This window comes from Leopardus geoffroyi, chromosome D1, assembly GCF_018350155.1.
Source record: "Leopardus geoffroyi isolate Oge1 chromosome D1, O.geoffroyi_Oge1_pat1.0, whole genome shotgun sequence".
Lineage (NCBI taxonomy): Eukaryota > Metazoa > Chordata > Mammalia > Carnivora > Felidae > Leopardus > Leopardus geoffroyi.
In genome coordinates, this window is record NC_059329.1 from 84,177,709 (window position 1) to 84,202,969 (window position 25,261).

Sequence of the window (25,261 nt, forward strand, 5' to 3'; positions counted from 1 at the left end):
GGTCATGATCTCATGGTTTGTGAGTTGGAGCCCCACATCAGGCTCTCTGCTGTCAGTGCAGAGCCTGCTTCAGAGCCTCTGTCTCTCCTTCTCCTTCTCTGCCCCTTCCACACTCACACTCTCCTCTCAAAAATAAATAATTAAAAAAATAATAAACCCAAAAATTTCTAAAACACATGAATCATTTAAAAATAATTTATTAACCAATTACCTAATTAACATATAATATAGGTAGGAGTCATTTGAGTATTTCAGCTATTCCTTAAGCAAATGGACACTACCACTTGCAACAGTAATTATAGAATTGTACTACACATTAGAATCATCTAAGGAGTTTTAAAAAAATCCCATTGCCCAGGCTGTACTCTATGACAATAAAATTAGCTCTGAGAATCAGACCTACACAACAGTATTTGTTTTCCTTTTTTTAATGCTTCATGATTTTGCATGCCATCCTTGCGCAGGAAGGGGCCATGCTAATCTTCTCCATATCACTCCAATTTTAGTATATGTGCTGCTGAAGTGAGCACTAGACATCAGTGTTTTTAACATAACCCCACCCGGTGAGTCCATTGTTCAACCAAATCTGAAAACCAGTGATATAGAAAACAGACATGTTATATATAAATTCAACGATTTTGAATTCTGAAAAAATGGCATAACAATGCAATTGCCCAGTAATAAGTGTCCAGTGTTGGTATTCTTAATCAAACTCTTTCTGTGATCTTGTCTTGGCAGACTTCAAAATAACCCATCCTTCCTTGATTCATCGCCCTTTTCACACCTGGCTCACCAAGACTTCTGTCAATTCTGTGAACTACTTGATATTCTTCTTATAAATTCTTTTATGACATAAGATACTCAGTTATTTAAAGCCTATACCCCTAAATGATATATTCTTAAAGCATTATTAATGTCATAAATAATTTGAACTAGGCAAAAAGAGAAATTAAACCTTTAAATAGGTAAAATTAAATGGTACATTTTTAATGAAAAAATTTGGACCAATACTATCTATAATAATTAGTACGATATATACTAATTATCATGTATATGACAGTATGTTTTACAAGTAGTTTCTCACTTATGATCCTACCGATATCATTAGGTAATTACTGTAACTATACTCATGCCACAAATGAGTGTTTATGGATAATGCTTATTTGTGGATATGGGTTGTTATGATGGTGAAAAGAATGTAGGGGGAAAAAGGAATTTGAAAGTGATTACAAAGCTGGAAGAGTCTTGAGCTACGTGTTTTGTAAATGCATATTCCTTTCGCAAGGTTTTGGTACATTACTTCAATCATGTTGTTGTGTTTAATTGTTAATAAAACACCCTAAGGTTCATTAAGTTTCTCTTATCCATGACTAAAGAATAAGGAGAAGCCTAAATCTCTGCGTATGTGGTAAAAAATATTATCTGTTTCAGCCTGATTGATAAGTTAATCATCCTATCATACAACCAGGGAATGAAATTCATGTCATATGAATGGTGGGATGATACAAACATCTTAAAATCAGGATCTGCTTTTGATACATCTTTGCATCCCTCATGACACCTAAATACTAGAGACTTTTTTTTCAGTTTTAAAAAATTTGCTGACATTACCAAGCCAGTAGACTCAAAGTTTTTCTATGTATTTATTATTTCAAGATGTATTTAATAGAAATCAGCTATATTTAGAAGATAGAGACACAAAATCAAAAGTAATGATCCTTTCCCTGAAAGGGTGTTCTCCAAAATGAGTTCAAATACTGGGGAAAAAAAGGAGAAATAGTATTATTCTATTTCAGGTGATTATTAGGTGAGATAATAAATAACACTCTTCTTACTTCTATGGTTCAGGCAAGAAAACTATCAAAATTCTATCTCCATTTCTGATCTTTCTCCTAAATCTCAGAATCTTATATCCAACTGCTTAACTGGTATGTACATGTGGACGTTTACACCTAACAACAACAAAATCAAACTACTAGTTTCTGAACTTAAATCTGCTCTATCCCATACTTCCCTAGGTCAGTAAATGGCAATTTCATTCTTCTATAGGCACAGCCAAAGTAGCTTGGAATTACTCTTGCTTCATTTTTTAATCTTTCTTGCACACCTCAAACCAAAGTTTATCAGCCAAACCTGTCATCTTGATCTTCCAAATTCATGTAAAATCTGACCCTTTTTCTTACCACCCTCACTGCTACTACCTTAGCAATATATGACAAGCCAACAGCTAACACTATATTTAACAATGAAAGGTTAAAAGCTTTTTAAATTTTTTTTAAATAAAAAGAATATTTTAGGACTAGGAACAAGTCAAATATGCCCACTATCACCATTCCTATTCAACATAGTATTGGAAGTCCTACATAGACCAATCAGGCAATATAAAGAAATAAAAGGCATACAAATTAAGACAAGAAATAAAATTGTATTTGTGAACCACATGATCTTACATTTAAAAAAAATCCTACAGTCTCAACTATAGAACCATTAACTAATCAACAAATTCAGTAAAGTTGCAGTATATAAAATTGACATACAGAAATCAGTTGCACTTCCAAACATCAACAATAAAATATTTGAAAAGAAATAAATAAAATAGCCTCATTCAGAATAGCATCAAAACTATGCAAACTTAAGAACAAATTCAAATAGGGAGACAAAAGATGTCTTCACTAAAAATTCTGACTCTGATGAGGGAAATTGAAGAAGATGCAAATAAATATAAAGATAGTCTATGTTCATGGATCAGAAGAATGAATGTTTTTAAAATGTCCACACTACCCAAAGCTATCTGTAGATTCAATGCAATCCTTATCAAAATCCAACAGATTTCAAACTATACTACAAAGCTATAACAATCAGAACAATATGATAGTGGAATAAAAAATAGACATATAGAATAGAACAAACAGCCCAGAAATAAAACCCTGCATATACAGTCATATAATACTTGGTAAGAGAGCCAAGAATACTCAATGAGAAAAGGAAAGTCTCCTCAACAAATGTTGGGGAAAACAGATAAGCACATGCAGAAAACTGAAATTGGACCTTGATCTTAAATAAGTCATAAAATTAACTTGAAATGGATTAAAGATTTAAATGTAAGATATGAAAATGTAAAACTCTGAGTAGAGAACAAGGGGAAAGCTTGTCACAGGTAATGGCAATAATTTTTTATATATGACACCAAACTGACAAGCAACAAAGTGAAAAAAAAAATAAATGGGGCTACATCAAAAGAAATGATTCTGCTTAGCAAAGGAAAGCATCAACAAAATGCAAGGACAACCTACAGAATGGGAGAAAACATTTGCAAACCATATATTTGATAAGGGATTAATATCCAAAACATATAAAGAACTCATATAAAAAAAAGCAGTTTGATTAAAAATGGGCAGATGAACTGAATAGACATACAAATAGCCAACAGGTAGATGTAAAGATGCTCAACATCATTAATCCTTAGTTAAATGCAAAACAAAACAAGGAGATGTTACCTTACACCTATTCAAATGGCTATCATCAAAAAGAAAAGAAATAAGAAATATAGGTGAAGGTATGGAGAAAAGGAACCCTTGTGCACTATTGAGAATGTAAATTAGTATACCCACTATGGGAAACAGTATGGAGGTTCCTCAAAAAATTTGAAATAGAATTACTTTATGATACAGCAATCCTACTTCTGGGTATATATCCAAAGGAAACTGAAAACGGGATATCAAAAAGACATCTACATTCCCATGTTTATTGCAGGATTATTCACTATAGCCAAGATATGGAAACAATCTAAGTTTCTGTCAATGAAAGAATGGATAAATCAATTGTGTGTGTGTGTGTGTATAAATGATGAATTATATATTATTCTGTATATAATTTCATATAATAGAATATATATTACATTGTATATTATATAACACATATATTTTATACATAACATATACACCATGTATATCATACTATGTACTTGAAAATTGCTAAGATTTTAAATGTTCTCACCACAAAATAGAAATGGTAATTATATGACTTGATAGAGATGTTAGATAACACTGTAGTGGTGATCATACTGTAGTATATAAACATATCAAATCAAACTTAACACATATTTTCTTTTTCTTTTCTTTCTTTTTTTTTTTGAGAGAGAGTGTGTACAAGTGGGGGAGAGGGGCAGAGGGAGAGAGACAGAGACAGAGACAGACAGACAGAAAGACAGAGAAAATCTTAAGCAGGCTCCACACTCAGTGTGGTGGGGCTGGATCCTAGGACCCTGGGACTATGACCTGAACCAAAATCAAGAGTTGGAGGGTCAACCGACTCAGCCACCCAGGTGCCTCAGACATAACACACTTTAAAGTTGTTGTACACTTTAAAGTTATATGTTATATATCAATTATATCTCAATAAAGTTTGGAGGAAAACAACTGAACTAAACTAAACAGAAATTCAGGTTAACATCAGACTCTTCAACATCAACACACAGAGAAAGACCACAGCGGACACTGTTTTTAAGAAACTGAAAGAAAGACACTATGAGACAACTGTGTTACACTCAACTAAATGGTGATGTTAAGGAAAGTGATATATTTTAGAATATATATCAAAAGAAGTACTCAGATGAACTGCAAAACCTCAAAAAAGTTATATAAGTAAGAATGAGAAAATTAAAATGAACACCCAATAAGAACAAAATAAACCAAAGACAAGCATTATAAAGACACATTAATAACAGAAGTTAACATGTTAGGTAACAGAATAATAATGAGATGAACAAACAAATTAAAAGTTGGTTCTCTGGGAAATAATTTAAAAGAAAAAAAGAACAACAAAAAAAATTGGCATATCAAAAATGACTGTTAACACTAGTTTCTTTAAAAAAAAATAAAGGAAATAAAATAAAGAATTCATTTTTACCCTGTCTTTTCATGAGGAAATATAGTTCATTAACAGTTGAAAAGAGAACCTTTTTTAAAGAAACAGAATTATGACAGCTAATAAATATGTATGTTAGTGTTTTGGACATCAAATACAATAATTGTGTCAGGAAAAGATCATCAGTGAATGCTAAAAAGAGGCAAAAATTGATGTAGACAGGATATTTGCATACTGCCAAAATATCACCACAGATTACTTTATAACTACAATGGAAAAAAATTATAATGGAGTAGTTTGGTTGTCACTCCCTTAAAAAAGTGACCAAATTTAACATCAAGTAAATTACTTGACAATATGTTTCTCCTGATGTGATATAATATGAAGTAAATAACTAACATTTTTTAATGTTTATTTATTTTTGAGAGAAAAAGAGAGCATGAGTAAGGGAGGGGCAGAGAGAGAGGGAGACACAGAATCCACAGCAGGCTCCAGGCTATCAGCAGAGAGCCTGACACAGGGCTCAAACTCACAAACCATGAGATAGATCATGATCCAAGCTGAAGTCAGATACTTAACTAACAGCCACCCAGATGCCCCAGAAGTAATTAAGTCTTAAGAAATATTCCCAACAGAAAAAATACTTAACATGAATGTAATCAAGCTATCATTTCTAACTTTTAAAAAGAAATTCAACAATACACACAATTATCTAAAATGACCCTATGAGGGGAAAACAAACAAACAAACAAAAAACAGAGATCTAAAAGAAAATTGGCCTAGTATCTTGAAAAATTATTACTATTTTAAAAGGGGGGAGGAAAATTGTTTTAAATTAAAAGAAATGTGGTGCATATTTCAATCAAATGCAAAGTGAAAACTTGGTTAAATGTTATCTTGAAAAGAACTTGATAACAAACTATAATTAGTTAAATCATTTTTAATTGATGTGGATATAATATTATGTTATTAAGGTTATTGAGGAGTATGTCTTTATGCAGCATTTTAGGGGTTAATTACCATGATGTCTACAACTTTTTTGAAATGGTCAATGAGGAAACTGAGATATCTATATACATATCTATATGTCTATCAGTATCTGCCACATCTATATCTATCGTAATAGTGCAAAGCATTAATGAGTTTTGAACGTATCTGTAATAGTGTATGTAGGTTGTTCATTGTCATAGTCTTTCATGGTTTGGAAATTTTAATAACAGGTGACAAATAGCGTGCTAATTAAAAAAAAACTGAAGTGTAAAAAATGCAACATTTTACCTACTTCCTTATTCTCAACCTCAGTCAAAAAAGTTCTTTACGTCTAGGTAGACATCATTTCTTCAGACAACCACCATCTGAGGTAAATACTACTAAAAAATTTATGGTTATTTTAGCAACTCCAAACTGAATTAGTACAATTGAAAACTTTTTATATGTGTCACTTTTTAAAGAATCTGAAGTACTCACTAAAAAATTATGCCACTAATCTTGTATCAATAAAATCCAAAAAACCAATCCTCAGCACAGGCAAATTATATTTTTGAAGTCCTGTACTTGACATTCACAAAGGCCAGAGGAATAGTTCATTACTAATTGACTAAAGGAGAGAGGGTGGAGAAGATACTCTTGATTTTCACTTCCCTATGACTCCTGTTATCTATGATCGTTGTGTAGAGTCCATCATCTGTGAATTCAAATTAAATTAGTCAAGAAATTATATTTGGCAGAAGAGTTTACCTGTATGGTGGTTGGGATTGAAGAGCATCCAGCCAAACATAATTTCCTCTTTCTCAGATAATGACATTTGATGATTTGCAAGGATGGTAGCCTTCATTACTTGGATTACTTATTATTGTGTCTTTTATTTTCTATCCATTTTATTCAAAGCTTAATAATTTTCATTTCACTTAGAGTTCTGTGATCCTGACTCACCAGTGCTGCCTTAGATGTGGGAAAATCCTAGCAATATCATGTGCTAAATGTTATCAGAGTTTACCAAAACTTTCCTTTCCAGGCACATGAATGCTCTTAACATTCTTTTTTTTAAAAATATTTTTAAATGTTTATTTTTTTTTTTGAGAGAGAGAGAGAGAAAGGTGAGGGAGGGGCAGAGAGAGAGGAAGACACAGAATCCAAAGCAGGCTCCAGGCTCTAAGCTGTCAGCACAGAGACAGATGCAGGGCTTGAACCCCCGAAACATGAGATCATGACCTGAGCCAAAGTCGGATGCTGAACTGGCTGGGCCACCCAGGCGCCCCCACACTCTTGTAGTTAAGGAGAATCATGTGACTAGATCTGGCCAATAAAATGTGAACAATGGAAAGTGATGTGAAACTTTCCTAGCCTGAAACAGTGAAAAATCACTGAGAAAAACACCAGCAGCTCTGCTTGCTTCATTGAGCAACATTACCCATGTGGGAAACAGAGCCTCTTCCATTGTATATTAATATAAACTAAGTCTTTTTATTTTTAGGCACTGAGATGCAGGAGTTAATTTGTTAGCACAGCATAAGCTAGCCTATCCTAATACACATGGCTTCTTCCTTCCCCTATGAGTGAGGATATTTGCTTGGTTGCTATATTGCCACTGACACGGCCATTTAATTTGGGATTGTTATGCCTGTGAAACTAGCTCAGTAGGAAATCTTAGCATCAGTTCTACATTTGTTTCAGCTAGAGAATCACGCTTCACAGATTATTGGGCCAAAACTGTAGTTGCTCCTGAAATCTGTATTTTCATCACCTCCTGAAGAGTAATACATCTGGCATGTACCCCCAAAGATACTTACTTTACTTGCTTACCCCAGCTATTGATGATATGTGCCTCAAGTAGCATTAGTTCTGCTGTATTTCTTTTGGCAATACTGGGATCTATTCTATTCCTTTCAGGGAGATCCTACTTAAATTTAGTAGTTTGATATGCCTGTTCATTTAGTTCCATTCCTTTTCAAATATACCTAGAATTCACATTTGTTTACTGGAATTCAGTGCCCTTTTAGATTTTAGTTTTAGTTTGCCCTTGGTTTTTGGATCAGAAGTTTGTTTTTTAAATAATCCCTTAGATTTTGAAATCTCTAGTCTCTCACAGTAAGATATGCGAAATCAGTGAATTCTGTTCAAACAAATCATGCCATTCTTCATCTCCCCAATTTGGATAACACTATCCTGATGAGTTCCCACACCAACTCTAAAACTGAACTCACTAGATCTACTTTGATATATTTCCAATGTGTTGTGAACTTTCCTTAATGTCCTCATTCTGTAACTTTCTTGAGTGTGTTGCCTAAAGGGAGAGACAATTGCTAAATTTCAATCTATAATAACCATGTTACATAGAATCCCATCTAATATTGATTTGATTGTTCACACTAATAATATTTTGGTCTTCCCTTTTCATGTCTGAACACATTTTCTTTTTCCTTCTTTCTCAATGTCTATCTATTCTGGACTATAGGATTCATATTTCCCTTTCATATATCATTAGCTTGGTTTCTAACATCTCAAATTTTAAGGAATTCTCCTTTTCATTTGCCTTTGTCAGTTGTTTTTTCTTTATTTTACTTTCCATCATACAGTGCTTTTACTCTGAAATAAAATTAATCCAAGTTTTCCAATATCCTACATATTGTCTGTTAAAAGCCCTGAGAAAATATGATTCCCAGAGACAGCTTTGCAGGCACAACCCTTTTTGGCCACCTACTTTGGGCATTTAGCTGTAGGTATACACTTCATAATAGGGGCTTCCATTCCTCCTTTTCCATTAAGTAAATCAATTGAATTATCATCTCAGTGCCACACATGCTTGCTAAGTGTGAGTTTCTAGGCACAATTGCTACAGTTCAAAGCCACACACACACACACACACACACACACACACACACATCACATCACATGAACTCATCAAGAATAAGACCCCCTTGGGGCGCCTGGGTGGCGCAGTCGGTTAAGCGTCCGACTTCAGCCAGGTCACGATCTCGCAGCCCGTGAGTTCGAGCCCCGCGTCAGGCTCTGGGCTGATGGCTCAGAGCCTGGAGCCTGTTTCCAATTCTGTGTCTCCCTCTCTCTCTGCCCCTCCCCCGTTCATGCTCTGTCTCTCTCTGTCCCAAAAATAAATAAACGTTGAAAAAAAAAAATTAAAAAAAAAAAAAAAAAAAAAAAAAAGAATAAGACCCCCTTACAGTTCCCTACCCAGTCCTGAAGGCTTCTCCAAATTGCAGATAGGAAGAACAAAATTTGGATCAAGTAATCTAGAAAGGACTTCTTACGTTTCACATTAAATACTTTGCGCTAGAAGTTCATACTAACTCTGTTATCAGAGACAGAATGTAGCTGTCTCTTCAGCATAACATCTTAGCCTACAGTTCTGTCTAATAAACATTATAAATGCAAGAAAAAATATTCAGTCCATTAATGCCATAACATCTCTTAGACCCTAATGGTTTGCTAAAGCTCAATGAATTCAAGTTGCCCCTAACTTCATTTTCAAGATTCTCCAACAAGGTCGGATTTTACAAAAACAGCATACTGTGGAAAGATGAGTAGGCTCTCCAGTGAAGACACAGAAGGGGTGTAGCCACTAATTTATTTTTCCATTTCATTAATTTCAGATTTTGTTTCTAACAATTAATTATTTTTACTTAGCTCTGGTTTATAATGCTGTCATTTTCAAGTTTCTTAAAAGAGCACTAAAGTCATTTATTTTTAGACTTTCATATTTAATAACGTAGGCATTTACCGCTATAAATTTTCTAGGTGACAAATTTCACCTTTTCATGGGATTTTTTTTATTACATGTACTTTTCATTAGTTTCAAGATAGCTTATAATTTGTTTTGATTTTATCTTTGATCCTATGCCATTTAAGAATGTTTCTCATATTCTAATTAGTAACTACTTTTGCTACAATTTTATTATCTTCTTAAAATGAGAAACTGGCCTGCACAATCTGCCTTTTAACACTTTCTGCATGTTATTGGCAACCAACACATGCCAATTTTTACAAATTTTAAAGTTACTCATCAAAATATGTAAAATAAATACAATTTTACCTGTTTTTATTAGATCTATGTGTTCGGAAAGAGGTTTATTTAAAATGTACCTCATAATTTTAATTTCATCAACTTCTTCTTGAATTCCATTGTTTTGTATTATAGATTTGTTTGATATATAGAGTAATAGGACTATAATCCTTTCCTAGTTAATTGTGGCTTTGATTATTATGCACAATTCCTCCTTACTCATACCTTGCCACTTTTTATGCTCTTAAACTTTGATTTTTGTTAACTAATATTTATGTTGATTTTTCCATTTATATTTTTGTTTGGATTTTAGGGTCTCTTTTAGTACACCACTGTGTAATCAAATGCAGTTTTATATAAAGTTTCTTTTTTAACAATTGAAATAAGCTTTGGGGGATATCATATAACAGTGTTTTTTGATGTGTGTCTTTGTTTGTTTGGTAACCCACTCAACAGTGTCCCATTTATGGTTGGAGAATTTGCTCCAATCACATTTCCTGTATAAAAACATTTCAGCTTATTTCTCCTACCTTCAATTATATCTATTATGAATTTTACTTTGCTCTTTTCTCCTTTCCAACTCTCTTTTTCTGGTTAGAATGAGTTACTATTGATCTTCCTCTTTGCCCTGTCAATGTGGGGATTTCATACCACTTCATTCTATTATTGCTTACCCACTGTTCCCAAATTCGATAATCACACATGTGGTTCTATTCTATGTAAAGAAATATTGTATAAAGAAATATTTCAATTATTTCTTTGAACTAAATACTCTATATTTCCTCACTACCCTGTCCCCAAAATGAAACTTTTAAAACAAGTTTCTCACCTTTTCACATCTATCACTGTGAGATTTTTAGATGCTTTTCTTCCACCTCATCATCCCAATCCTCAGTCACAAATTCCTAGAACATGCTAGTAACATCTACTTTAGCCTGTTAGGATTTCCCTACAGTGTATTCTGCTATGTTAACAGATTGCTTATTTAACACCTAAATTACATAGTCACAGTCACTCTTCGGCATCTTTTTATATTTAACTATACTTTTTAAGATTTCTTCTTATCACCATTCCCTCTCCTTTTAGAGTCCTCCTATCTAGAGGTCATTATTTCAATTTTTTTTTCTTTTTCTAGAGTTTTATCTCAAGGAAACCACAGATTGGAAATGTTAGTGATACATTCTCTCATTCTTGCAGTGCCTCAAATGTCTCTCAGTCTCCCTAATAGAAAAATTATACCCTGGCTTACTGCAGTATTCTTTGATTGTAGCCTCACTACTCTTTACTCTGCAGGTGTTATTACAAATTCATTGACTTACAAGGTGGTAGAAGAGAAGTCTGTAATTGGTCTGATTATTTTTATTTACTAAGGAACCTGTCTCTAAGTCTGCAAAATTATATACTTAACAACAACAATGAAAAAGTTATCCTTGGCATTTAGCAATGTTATGAGAATATGCCCAGGCAAGGACACTTTTTTATCAATGTTAAAAGGAACTTAGTGATTATTTGCAATCTGAAGCCTCAAGAGAAGAAAGTTTCCCTTAGTATTCGTTTATTTTTTTCCTGTCTTTCATCTATTCATGTTTCCCATCTGAAATACATCTACAAGGACTCCTGAACATATCCTCTTGTCTCCTATCTTTTCTTTCTTTATTTCCATTGTTCTGTAGTTTTACTCTGTATTTTGTTTTTTTTTTAATATGTAATTTTCTAGGAGGCTAATTTTGGTCTCATCAGTGTCCATAATTCTTAGTCTATTTGATGACTCTTTCAGTTTTAAAATTATTCAACTAATTGACAAAATGGCTTTTGTTTCAAATCAACTCCTATTAAATGAGTATATTATTAGATTGCTACTCTATTGCTTAATGTGTTGCCCGTGTCCCCTTATGTCTGATTATCTTGGAGCTTCCCATTTTCTACTTTCTACTTCTCCTTGCAAGCCATGTTACTTTTTTTTTTTTTTTTTTTTTTTTTTTTTTTACTACTACTCTGAGACTTAGTTATAATTTCTGGGAGATGTTATAGAGTGGAAGTTCCATAAATTGTAGGAGATAAAACATTATCTGACCCTCTGCTTTTACAGGTTGGCACTCTCTCCTGAGGCACCAGGAGAAAGCTACTCATCTCTCAGATTTCTTTTACCCCAGTAAGCCACAGATTACCTGCATGAACCTTTAGACCAACAAAGCCAGGATTATTGTTTGTTGCAAGGAGGAATGCCACACACACAAAAGAACTGTTAGGTCTGACCAAACAAAAGAAAACTAGAGTGATTATAGAAATAGGCAGAAAGAGGAGTTACAGGGACATTTAAAGGAAGCAGTGTTTTGATAGGCTTATAGCAAAGAAGGACTATATGCAAAGAGGTCAATGTCAGTGAATAAGGGAACCTGTGGGTCTTCCCCCGAGAACAGTCATCAAAGCCAGCCTTGCCCTTCCCATCTGGATATATGAATCTCTGCAGGCCACCTCTTCTCCATATTTTTAATATTCTGATCTTTGTACTTTACTGCTGATTCCTAGGTCCTGTCAATTTTTTTCTTCCTAGTTTCTTCCTGGAACTCACAGACTCTGAGGACCCTCTTGTACCTTCAGGACTGGCTTTCCTGCTGGCCTTAGCAGATTCTCAACTCAGAAAAGATAGCTATTGGTGCTCCTGGGTGGCTCAGTCACTTAAGCATCTGACTTCAGCTCAGGTCATGATCTCGCAGTCAGTGAGTTCAAGCCCTATGTCAGGCTCTGTGCTGACATCTCAGAGCCTGGAGCCTGCTTCGGATTCTGTGTCTTCCTCTCTCTCTTCCTGTCCTCCGCTCATGCTCCCTCTCAAAAATGAATAAACATTAAAAAAATTTTTTTTAAGAAAAGATAGCTATTAATTGATTTTGCATTGGAGAGGGAATCTTGAAAAAGAGTCGAGCCACTCTCTTCCTAGAATCTTCTAGCAGCTCCCATTTTAACTGTGTACCCCATGATATGTATTTTATGCATATTATTTCAAATATTCCTTGCCAGAAAGCCAATTAGGCTATGGTGTTCTTCTTATTTTATGGATGACAAAACAGAAGTTTGAAGAAATTCAGCAATTTTCCCCCAATTTTACAGATAGTCAATGTTGGCCCCAGACTGTGGACGTGGACACTTCAGTTTCGCCATTCGCTTTCTACCATATGTCATGAATATGTGTTGTGTAGCTGTGTTAAAATCTGACAGAGACACTATCTTAAGATGGACATGGAGCCTAAGGAGGTTCTTAGCACTGATACGCATCTTGACATGCATGTGCTTTTGCTAGCAATCGCCTTATCGAGGGATTAGAGCCTAAACTTCAGCTTTAATGGTAAGAAGAGAGATGCTGTCTCTTCCTCCTCTAGCTACCCATAAGGCCCACTTCCCATAGGCATTGGGAAGGTATTGCTGAGAGCCTAGTTAAATACTTGGCAAATACTTCTCAAGAAACAGATAAGAAAATCTGAACTCCCGGGCCTTATAGATTTCTCTACAATGTAGGAAACCTAGAAATGGATATTTAGAAAATTAGTGGGAAACTTTTGCCAGGAAGAATCCAAAGATTCAGAAAATATTTACTCCCCTATTTTCTGCTGTGAAGCATTTATAGTTTACCTTAGTTTTAGTCTCAGAAATACCCAACAGCATGCAGCAGCCTTTGATGTTTTATTAAAGAAGCAAGTGCTTTGATGATCTACTCATGGGCTCAGGGATTATACCTCTGCTGGTCAACCTTCCCACCCCCCACCCCCGCCGTTGCCAACCACCCCCACTAGAAGCTGATGCTATGACATAGGTTTGGCTTTGTGGTTTTGTTTTTATTTCTTTGCTTTTTTTAAAACTAGCTCATTCTTCAAAATTTGAAAAATGGTCCATGATGAAAACCATAGAAATATTTACTAGATAGTAAGTAAGAAAAGTTTAGGAAAGAAAGAAAGAAAGAAAGGAAGGAAGGAAGGAAGGAAGGAAGGAAGGAAGGAAGGAAAGAAAGAAAGAAAGAAAGAAAGAAAGAAAGAAAGAAAGAAAGAAAGAAAGAAAGTTTAGGTATTACCTTTAAAAAAATGTTTTAGTGTATGTTTATGAGTCTGTGTAAAAGCAAAATGTTTTTCTAAAATCATTAGCAATGCTTTACTCTTGGAATAATTAGTATAGGCTAGATATTTTCCGTTTGCTCCTCTGGATCATTCTCCATCCACCTTTCTTCATCCTGCTCTGCCCCTCAAGATACTGACTTCTTACTTCTGTTGATTGTATAAAAGGACTCCTTAGCTCATTAGTATCCAAGAGTTAGTTGAGTTATATGAACAGAAGTCAGTAAATGGAGGGCACAAGAAGGGAGGCTGAAACACAGTAAAGTTGGAGTATTTATTCTTTCTGTTCCCTTCTTTCTAAGCACCATAAGTTGGATTTTTCCTTTTACCAAAGACTCAGCTCCTGTTTGATGGCCCTCTTCATACAGCTACCCACTTCGGGTAGTAGTAACTGCTTTCTTTCCTTGCATTTTCAGATTTAGTGGTTGTAGTAACTTTCTGCTAGTAGTCAGGAAGTTGCTAGTACTGGGGAATTTACTATTTTTTCCTCATCCCTGATGAAAAATCTTTCCAAATAGTTCCTTTATTAAGCTCTCTCAAATAACCTAGGATGGGCAATGCCATGTGCTTCTTCCTGGAACCCTGACTGATATACAGTTAAAAAAGTATTCATTTGTGGATGGTATAATGTTAACAAAGGAAAACCTAAGGATTAATCACTAGCTGAAGTCAAAATACTTGGTCTTAATTTAAAATCTGATCTCTCTCTCTCAGTTTCTAGAAGTTTTAGAAAGGTTCATTGACCTATGTAACATCAGATTTCTCAAGGATGAAATACTTTCTCATATTTTTTATTCTTTTAAGTTTATTTAGTCATTTTGAAAGAGAGAAGGGGTAGAGACAGAAAGAGAGGGAGACAGAGAGAATCCTTAAGCATGCTCCATGGTCAGTGCAGAGCCTGATGCCTGGGGCTCCATCTCACAAACCATGAGGTCATGACCTGAGCCAAAATCAACAGTCAGACGCTTAACCGATGAAGCCACCCAGGCACCCCTCTCATGGGAGTATTTAAATGGGATAAAAATTGGTACAGTGCCCGGAAAACATGGTAGTGAATAAATATGTGTCATAACAGTTTTTTAATAGCATCTACATAGCTAAGCTAGAATTATGTTTCCTAGAATCCTTGCCTGTATAGTTCTAGGTTACTGTTGACTCTAAGAGAAATGTGCAGAAGTAAAGCAGAAGCCATTTTTCTCTGAATAAAGGTATTGGGTCAGGAGCTCTTGTGGATGCCATTCATCTTTATTAATCTGTTGGCTCACCTTGTTGGTATGAGGCAGCATCAGGACCCACATCTCCTCCAGTTTCCATTAGGACTCTCTTTCAGTTTTTCTGCGTCCTGGGCCAGAGGAAAGAGTGCCAGTGTCTTTTGCAAGTTGCCCACATCATTAAGACTGAAAGCCTTGAGAGGCAGATGCTAGTTCAATTCATCCTCACAAATTCCAATGTGTCCTCACTTTCCCCAATTTTATGTCCATGTTGTCTTCCCAACAATTGATTTTGTGGATTTGTGGCATCTTTAGTTTCCCACCAGACAAAGAGGCAATTTCCACAAGTTTAAAAAAAAAAACTGCCACAACTGTAGTTGGCCTAATCCTTATCATAGTCTTTTATTCTACATTACTCAAAGGGGCTCTGTTCACCTGATTGAATTCAGCCAATACACTGGTCCTCATCTCTTCTTCCCCTATTATTGACATGATCACAAACATGACTGAGCAGATCACAAAGAATATCAGAATCTGTTATCCAATAAAAATGGGGAGACTAAAATAACGTAATAAGTATTTTACCAGGTGGATCATGAAGTTAAAGAAATACAAAAATAAAAATAGAAATAAAAACACAATACTAAAATCTAGAAGTCTTTATTTCAGAAATTAAGCCCACCCCTTAACATTAGTCTGAGATTTCAAGAGTAGTCTGGAGTTCAAGTCTTTTTGGCTTTCTTTTTCTCCATTCTACAGGCACAATACAAAAGCTCTGTTCAGTGTTTGGGAAAGGAGATAGACAATTACTGATTATTAATTTTCACTGGGGTTATTGAGCAAACCCTTGGCTGCTTTTTTTCTCCTCAGATTCCTGTCATTGTCTAGTCAAGTTTAACTTCCAAGGCTTTGCTCCCAGATAAAATTTCATGCTCATTTAGCACATGATACCTTTAGAGCTGACAGAAGTGATCCACCTGGAACAGCCCAGCAACCCTATGCTTGGTCCCAGAAAGTGACAGAAATAGTCTTCTTTGTCTCCTGGATTCTCTATGGGTCATTTAATAGCAACAGTTCCTCTTTATTCTTTTCCTTTTTGAATGGTGCTTTTGTGAGTTGGAGTCTTGATGTAGCTGTCACAAACCTTCCACTTCAGAGGTTAAACTACAAGATCTAATGAGGGGAAATTATTTTTAGCTTAGCCTCTGGCACTATAAATTCCAGAAAATTTTTGAATTAAGCTTTATGACTTTATAGGAAAAAAATAGCAGGCCGCCAAACTGTTTTAACTCTTTCTCCCTCTCCCTTCTTCTAAGTAAAACCTAACTAGGTGGTTTTGTTTTTCAATAGTGTTTTAAATGACTTTTGGTAGCATAGCAGTTTAATTCAACAAAAATTCTTTTTTATGTGCTTGTTTTCTAATTGGAATTTTATCTGTGACAACTACTGTTAGACTGGCAAAGACTCTGCCCACAATCAATGATATGTGAACAAGGATTCTGTTGTCTTCATGTCACAGTGGAAAATAGAATTTACCTGTGCGGATGAATATTGAGGTTGAAAGAAAAATATATATACTACCACTTTATCCTTAAAAGTTGAAGTATTTCTAAGGTAGAATTCCATCCTAACTCAGAGTCAATAAATAAAATGGAAGCTGAGTCATATTGGAAAGAAGCCCAGTTGTGAATTGGGCTTTCTTCTCTGCATTATGTCTTATCCAAGCCCTAGGCTACTGTCCTCTGAATCATGGCTTTGGGCATTTCATTTCTTATTAACAACTTCACTGGAGAGAAAGGACTGGAAGAGATGGAAAGTAAAAGTAAAGAAAGCCCTTGTTTTCAGGCTGATGATCATGAAAAGAAAATATTTATTGCACAACTACTATCTTCCAGATAATGGGGGGTTGTGGGGATATCACTTTTATTACAGACTGGCTGGATAGAAAGCTACAAATTACAAATATAAAGCTAAGTAGCACAACTTTCTAAAAATGTTACAACATAAGCTTTTGTTCTCAAGAAATTTTAAATATCATTAGTGGGAACTGTTGGGCCTCATGACTGACTGACGGAAACTATCACTATTCTCTAATACCAGGGTAGGGTACATTTCAGGCAAAACCTGCAGGAAGTTGGAAACTCTCCTCTTTAAAGTGGTTATGCATAGTGTAAAAGCTATTTAAGGGCGGAGGTGTGCTAAGAAACAAAGGAAGACAATCTGATATAAACAAGATAGAGATCTTAGAGTCTTAGTCTGAATACTAAAAAGAGAGGCCCTTAAATTATTCCAACTATGGTAAAACCAGACTATCAGTCATGATGATAAGGCAACATTTATTGTTTTCTATGGCCCAGGAATTGTGCTAAATCCTTTATATATACCATCATATTTTTAAAAATTCTACTTTAGAGAGAGAAGGGCAAGGGGAGAGAGAGAGAATCTTTTTGTTTTTTTTAATGCTTATTTATTTTTGAGAGAGAGAATATGGGTTGGGGAGGTGCAGAGAAAGACGGGGGCAAAGGATCTGAAATGGGCTCCATGCTGACAGCAGAGTCCGATGTGGGGCTTGAACCCATTAACTGTGTGATCATGACCTGATGTTTATCCAAATGAGGCATCCATTAAGAGAGAGAATCTTAAGTAGGCTCCTCGCTCAGCAAAGAGCCAAGTTGGGATCATGACCTGAACTGAAATCAATAGTCTGACAGTCAACCAACTGAGATACCCAGGTACCCCAATACATAAACACATGTATTCTCAAATAAGTATTACTACCACCATTTTACAAAAGAGGGAACAGAGGATTTAAAACTCCATGTTCACACAGCAGTGAGTCAAAGTACTTAGACTCAAACTTCAAGTCAATTTTATTCCACAGCTCTTGATTTAAATGTTAAAGATAAATAGAATGGCTCAGACAACAAAGAAAAATTGTGCCATTGTGAGTTTAGGTAGATGAAATATTATGCAATCTGAAAGGTAAAATTTGAGTTGAGCCTGCAGGATAGAAGAAGCTAAATGAGAATACAGAATGTTTTTCGAAAATTAGTTGCAAGAACACAGTTATATAGACAAATAAAAAAGGAGTGTTTGGAATCAGTGAGCCACTGGTCTGAAGTTTTCAAAAGGCTTATGGGTTAGGGGTGCTTGGGTGGCTCAATTGTTTGAGTATCTGTTGATCCCAGCTCAGATCAAGATTTCACATTTTGTAAGATCAAGCCCCACATAGGGCTTTGGGCTGACAATGTGAAGCCTGCTTGGGATTCTCTCTCTCTCTTCCTCTTTTTCAGCCCCTCCCCCGGCTAACTCACTCTTGTACTCTCTCTCTCCCTCAAAATAAATAAATAATCATAAAAAAAGTTTTGTGTGTTAATAACATCCATCATTCATGGATCCATGAAAATTTACAATTGCAACATTTCCCCAAAATGATATCTAAATGTGTAAACATTTGGTATAGAAAATTATCTTCTTGGAGATTCCAAGGGGAAGATGGGGGCATAGGAGGACACTGGGCTACTGCGTCCTACTGATCACTTAGATTCCACCTATATCTGATTAAATAACCCAGAAAACTGCCAGAAGACTAGCAGAATGGATTCTCTGGAGCCACGCACAGATGAGAGGCCCACAGAAGAGGGTAGGAAGGGCAGAGAGGTGGTGCGTGCTACACGGACTGGCAGGAGGGAGCCGGGGCAGAGGGGCAGCCCGCCGGCCAAGCAGAGACCCCCAGTCTGCCTTGCAAAAGCAGAGGGGTCGGAGGGAGTGTGTTCTGACAGCAAGCGGGACTTAATATCTGGAAAGTTATAAGTTAACAGCTCTGCTCAGAGAGCGGGAGGGCTGGAGGACAACGGGAGGGAGAGTTGTTGAGCCCCAGACAACAGAGCTCAGCTTGGTGGGAGACAAAGGTGCTCGCCAGGGCCATCTCCCTCGCCCATCCTCCAGCCAAAATCCCAAAGGGAACCAGTTCCTACCAGGGAACTTGCTTGCACCACACAAACACCCAATGCTGTGCTTATGCAGATCCATCCCTCCTGCAGGTCTGACTCCCTCCTGCTGCCACAGGGCCCCTCCTGAAGGGGATCTCCGAAGGAAAAGCAAGCCAAGCCTGCCACTCCTGCCCCTGTGCACCTTGCCAATCCACCCCAGCTAATACGCCAGATCCCCAGCACCACAAGCCTGGCAATGTGCAAGTAGCCCAGACGGGCCACACCACCCCACAGTGAATCCCGCCCCAGGAGAGGGGAAGAGAAGGTACACACCAGTCTGACTGTGGCCCCAGTGGTGGGCTGGGGGCAGACATCAGGTCTGACTGCGACCCGCCCACCAACGCAAGTTTTTCAAGACAGCACAGGGGAAGTGCCCCTCAGTTCCACAACACTCCAGGGACTATCCAAAATGACCAAACAGAAGAATTCCCCTCAAAAACACTTCCAGGAAATAACAACAGCTAAAGAACTGATCACAAAGATTTAAACAATATAACAGAAAGAGAATTTAGAATAATAGTCATAAAATTAATCACTGGGCTTGAAAACAATATAGAAGACAGCAGAGAATCTATTGCTACAGAGATCAAGGGACTAAGGAACAGTCAGGAGGAGCTGAAAAATGCTATAAATGAACTGCAAAATAAAATGGAGACGACCATGGCTCAGATTGAAGAGGCAGAGGAGATAATAGGTGAACTAGAAGATAAAATTATGGAAAAAGAGGAAGCTGAGAATAAGAGAGATAAAAAAATCCAGGAGTATAAGGGGAAAATTAGAGAACTAAGTGATGCACTAAAGAGAAATCATCTACGCATAATTGGTATTCCAGAGGAGGAAGAGAGAGGGAAAGGTGCTGAAGGGGTACTTGAAGAAATCATAGCCGAGAACTTCCCTGACCTGGGGAAGGAAAAAGGCATTGAAATCCAAGAGGCACAGAGAACTCCCTTCAGACCTAACTTGAATCGATCTTCTGCAGAACATATCATAGTGAAACTGGCAAAATACAAGGATAAAGAGAAAATTCTGAAAGCAGCTAGGGATAAACGTGCTCTAACATATAAAGGGAGACCTATAAGACTCGTGACCGATATCTCTACTGAAACTTAGCAGGCCAGAAAGGAATGGAAGGAGATCTTCAATGTGATGAACAGAAAAAATATGCAGCCGAGAAACCTTTATCCAGCAAGTCTGTCATTTAGAATAGAAGGGAGATAAAGGTATTCCCAAACAAACAAAAACTGAAGCTATTTGTCACCACTAAACCAGCCCTACAAGAGATCCTAAGGGGGATCCTGTGAGACAAAGTTCCAGAGACATCGCTACAAGCATGAAACCTACGGACATCACAATGACTCTAAACCCATAACTTTCTATAATAACACTGAACGTAAATGGACTAAATATTCCAACCAAAAGACATAGGGTATCAGAATGGATAAAAAAAACAAGACCCATCTATTTGCTGTCTACAAGAGACTCATTTTAGACCTGAGGACACCTTCAGATTGAAAGTGAGGGGATGGAGAAATATTTATCATGCTACTGGAAGTCAAAAGAAAGCTGGAGTAGCCATACTTAGACAAACTAGACTTTAAATTAAAGGCTGTAACAAGAGATGAAGAAGGGCATTATATAATAATCACAGGGTCTATCCATCAAGAAGTACTAACAATTATAAATGTCTATGCATCGAATACAGGAGCCCCCAAATATATAAAACAATTACTCACAAACATAAGCAACCTTATTGATAAGAATGTGGTAATTGCAGGGGACTTTAACACTCCACTCACAGAAATGGATAGATCATCTAGACACATGGTCAATAAAGAAACAAGGGCCCTGAATGATACATTGGATCAGATGGACTTGGCAGATATATTTAGAACTCTGCATCCCAAAGCAACAGAATATACTTTCTTCTTGAGTGCACATGGAACATTCTCCAAGATCGATCACATACTGGGTCACAAAACAGCCCTTCATAAGTATACAAGAATTGAAATCATACCATGCATACTTTCAGACCACAATGCTATGAAGCTTGAAATCAACCACAGGAAAAAGTCTGGAAAACCTCCAAAAGCATGGAGGTTAAAGAACACCCTACTGAAGAATGAGTGGGTCAACCAGGCAGTTAGAGAAGACATTAAAAAATGTATGGAAACAAACAGAAATGAAAATACAACAATCCAAACGTTTTGGGATGCAGCGAAGGCAGTCCTGAGAGGAAAATACATTGCAATCCAGGCCTATCTCAAGAAACAAGAAAAATCCCAAATACAAAATCTAACAGCACACCTAAAGGAAATAGAAGCAGAACAGCAAAGACAGCCTAAACCCAGCAGAAGAAGAGAAATAATAAAGATCAGAGCAGAAATGAACAATATAGAATCTAAAAAAACTGTAGAGCAGATCAACGAAACCAAGAGTTGGTTTTTTGAAAACATAAACAAAATTGATAAACCTCTAGCCAGGCTTGTCAAAAAGAAAAGGGAGATGACCCAAATAGATAAAATCATGAATGAAAATGAAATGATTACAACCAATCCCTCAGACATACAAGCAATTATCAGGGAATACTATGAAAAATTATATGCCAACAAACCAGAACCCTCGAAGAAATGAACAAATTCCTAAACACCCACACACTTCCAAACATATGAGTCCAGGACCAGATGGCTTCCCAGGGGAGTTCTACCAGACGTTTAAAGCAGAGATAATACCTATTCTTCTCAAGCTATTCCAAAAAATAGAAAGGGAAGGAAAACTTCCAGACTCATTCTATGAAGCCAGTATTACTTTGATTCCTAAACCAGACAGAGACTCAGTAAAAAAAGAGAACTACAGGCCAATATCCCTGATGAATATGGATGCAAAAATTCTCAATAAGATACTAGCAAATCGAATTCAACAAAATATAAAAAGAATTATTCACCATGATCAAGTGGGATTCATTCCTGGGATTCAGGGCTGGTTTACATTCGCAAATCAATCAATGTGATACATCACATTAATAAAAGAAAAGATAAGAACCACATGATCCTGTCAATCGATGCAGAAAAGGCCTTTGACAAAATTCAGCAACCTTTCTTAATAAAAACCCTCGAGAAAGTCGGAATAGAAGGAACATACCTAAACATCATAAAAACCATTTATGAAAAGCCTACAGCTAACATCATCCTCAACGGGGAAAAACTGAGAGCTTTTTCCCTGAGATCAGGAACACGACAGGGATGTCCACTCTCACTGCTGTTGTTTAACATAGTGATGGAAGTTCTAGCACCAGCAATCAGACAAAAGGAAATCAAAGGCATCAAAATTGGCAAAGATGAAGTTAAGCTTTCACTTTTTGCAGATGACATGATCTTATACATGGAAAATCCGATAGACTCACCAAAAGTCTGCTAGAACTGATACATGAATTCAGCAAAGTTGCAGGATACAAAATCAATGTACAGAAATCAGTTGCATTCTTATACACTAATAATGAAGCAACAGAAAGACAAATAAAGAAACTGATCCCATTCACAATTGCACCAAGAAGCATATACTACCTAGGAATAAATCTAACCAAAGATGTAAAAGATCTGTTATGCTGAAAACTATAGAAAGCTTATGAAGGAAATCGAGAAGATTTAAAGAAATGGAAAAACATTCCATGCTCATGGATTGGAAGAATAAATATTGTCAAAATGTCAATACTACCCAAAGCGATCTACACATTCAATGCAATCCCAATCAACATTGCACCAGCATTCTTCTAGAAACTAGAATAAGCCATCCTAAAATTCATATGGAACCACAAAAGGCCCCGAATAGCCAAAGTAATTTTGAAGAAGAAGACCAAAGCAGGAGGCATCACAATCCCAGACTTTAGCCTCTACTACAAAGCTATAATCATCAAGACAGCATGGTATTGGCACAAAAACAGACACATAGACCAATGGAATAGAATAGAAACCCCAGAACCAGACCCACAAACGTATGGCCAACTAATCTTTGACAAAGCAGGAAAGAATATCCAATGGAAAAAAGACAGTCTCTTTAACAAATGGTGCTGGGAGAACTGGACAGCAACATGCAGAAGGTTGATACTAGACCACTTTCTCACACCATTCACAAAAATAAACTCAAAATGGATAAAGGACCTGAATGGGAGACAGGAAACCATCAAAACCCTAGAGGAGAAAGCAGGAAAAGACCTCTCTGACCTCAGCCGTAGCAATCTCTTACTTGACACATCCCCAAAGGCAAGGGAATTAAAAGCAAAAACGAATGACTGGGACCTTATGAAGATAAAAAGCTTCTGTACAGCAAAGGAAACAACCAACAAAACGGAACCAACATAATGGGAAAAGATATTTGCAAATGACATATCGGACAAAGCGCTAGTATCCAAAATCTGTAAAGAGCTCGCCAAACTCCACAGCCAAAAAACAAATAATCCAGTGAAGAAATGGGCAGAAAACATGAATAGACACTTCTCTAAAGAAGACATCCGGATGGCCAACAGGCATATGAAAAGATGCTCAACGTCGCTCTTCATCAGGGAAATACAAATCAAAACCACACTCAGATATCACCTCACGCCAGTCAGAGTGGCCAAAATGAACAAATCAGGAGACTATAGATGCTGGAGAGCATGTGGAGAAATGGGAAACCTCTTGCACTGTTGGTGGGAATGCAAATTGGTGCAGCCACTCTGGAAAACAGTGTGGAGGTTCCTCAGAAAATTAAAAATATATCTACCCTATGACCCAGCAATAGCACTGCTGGGAATTTACCCAAGGGATACAGGAGTACTGATGCATAGGGGCACTTGTACTCCAACGTTTATAGCAGCACTCTCAACAATAGCCAAATTATGGAGAGAGCCTAAATGTCCATCGACTGATGAATGGATAAAGAAATTGTGGTTTATATACACAATGGAGTACTACGTGGCAATGAGAAAGAATGAAATATGGCCCTTTGTAGCAATGTGGATGGAACTGGAGAGTGTGATGCTAAGTGAAATAAGCCATACAGAGAAAGACAGATACCATATGTTTTCACTCTTATGTGGATCCTGAGAAACTTAACAGAAACTCATGGGGGAGGGGAAGGAAAAAAAAAAGGAGGTTAGAGTGGGAGAGAGCCAAAGCATAAGAGACTCTTAAAAACTGAGAACAAACTGAGGGTTGATGGGGGGTTGGGGGGGGTGATGGGTATTGAGGACGGCACCTTTTGGGATGAGCACTGGGTGTTGTATGGAAACCAATTTGACAATAAATTTCAATAAATAAATAAATAAATAAATAAATAAATAAATAAATAAAAGAAAATTATCTTCTTTATTAAGTTGAAAGTTTATGAAAGATAGAAAAAAAAATATCTGACAGCTTATTAGAAATTTCTAATTGAGACATCTAGTTGTGTCAATGAAGTAATATAAATGTCAGATAAATGTGAAATATGCATTTTTTAATAAAATAAAATCCCCAGAACTTATCCAAAATAGGGCCAAGTCTCCATTTCCAAATATTTACAAGACCATTTTGGAATGACAAAATCAGAATGAACTTAGAACCAAATTATATTCTACTTTTTGGTTTATTCAATTTTTTGAAACATTTTTGTCTCCAGCAGAAACTCCTCATGCATGTCAACAGAGCCATACAAACACAAAACTTTGTTTTGAGAAAAATATTTTAGGAAATTTTGACAGCAGCCTCATTGAGCAAGAGCTCACACTGGAGAAAGAGAAGCAAAAAAGTGATGAGGGACCATAAGGCAAGTTGAGGGCCAAGTACAAGGTAGCACAATCCCCCACTCCCCAGAAAACAAATGGTTAATCTGATAGTCTTCATCAGTTTACAAATATCTTAGTAATATTATAAGAAAGGGATAATCTTATCAATAGATTCATCTCCAGGAACTCCCTACTATCTTAATGATAATGTTTTGCAAGAGGAAAAATCAACCTTAGCTTGACAATACCCAGGTCTCTAGTAATCTGTAAATCCTCTTTAGCGTATGGAAATCCCTTTAAGAAACTTCCTCTTGACTTTACCTCCCCCAACTCCA

The 25,261-nt window shown here is 36.4% G+C and overlaps 1 long non-coding RNA gene and 1 other non-coding gene across 2 annotated transcripts in view; both read right to left on the bottom strand.

Moving 5' to 3' along the window:
* Nucleotides 1-25,261, bottom strand: part of LOC123601529 — a 484,790-nt gene that overhangs the window by 172,942 nt on the left and 286,587 nt on the right. The gene's annotated exons all lie outside the window — the stretch shown is intronic.
* On the bottom strand, nt 420-530 carry LOC123602775. Its single transcript, XR_006714551.1, has one exon. It is a non-coding gene; the product is annotated as a U6 spliceosomal RNA (small nuclear RNA).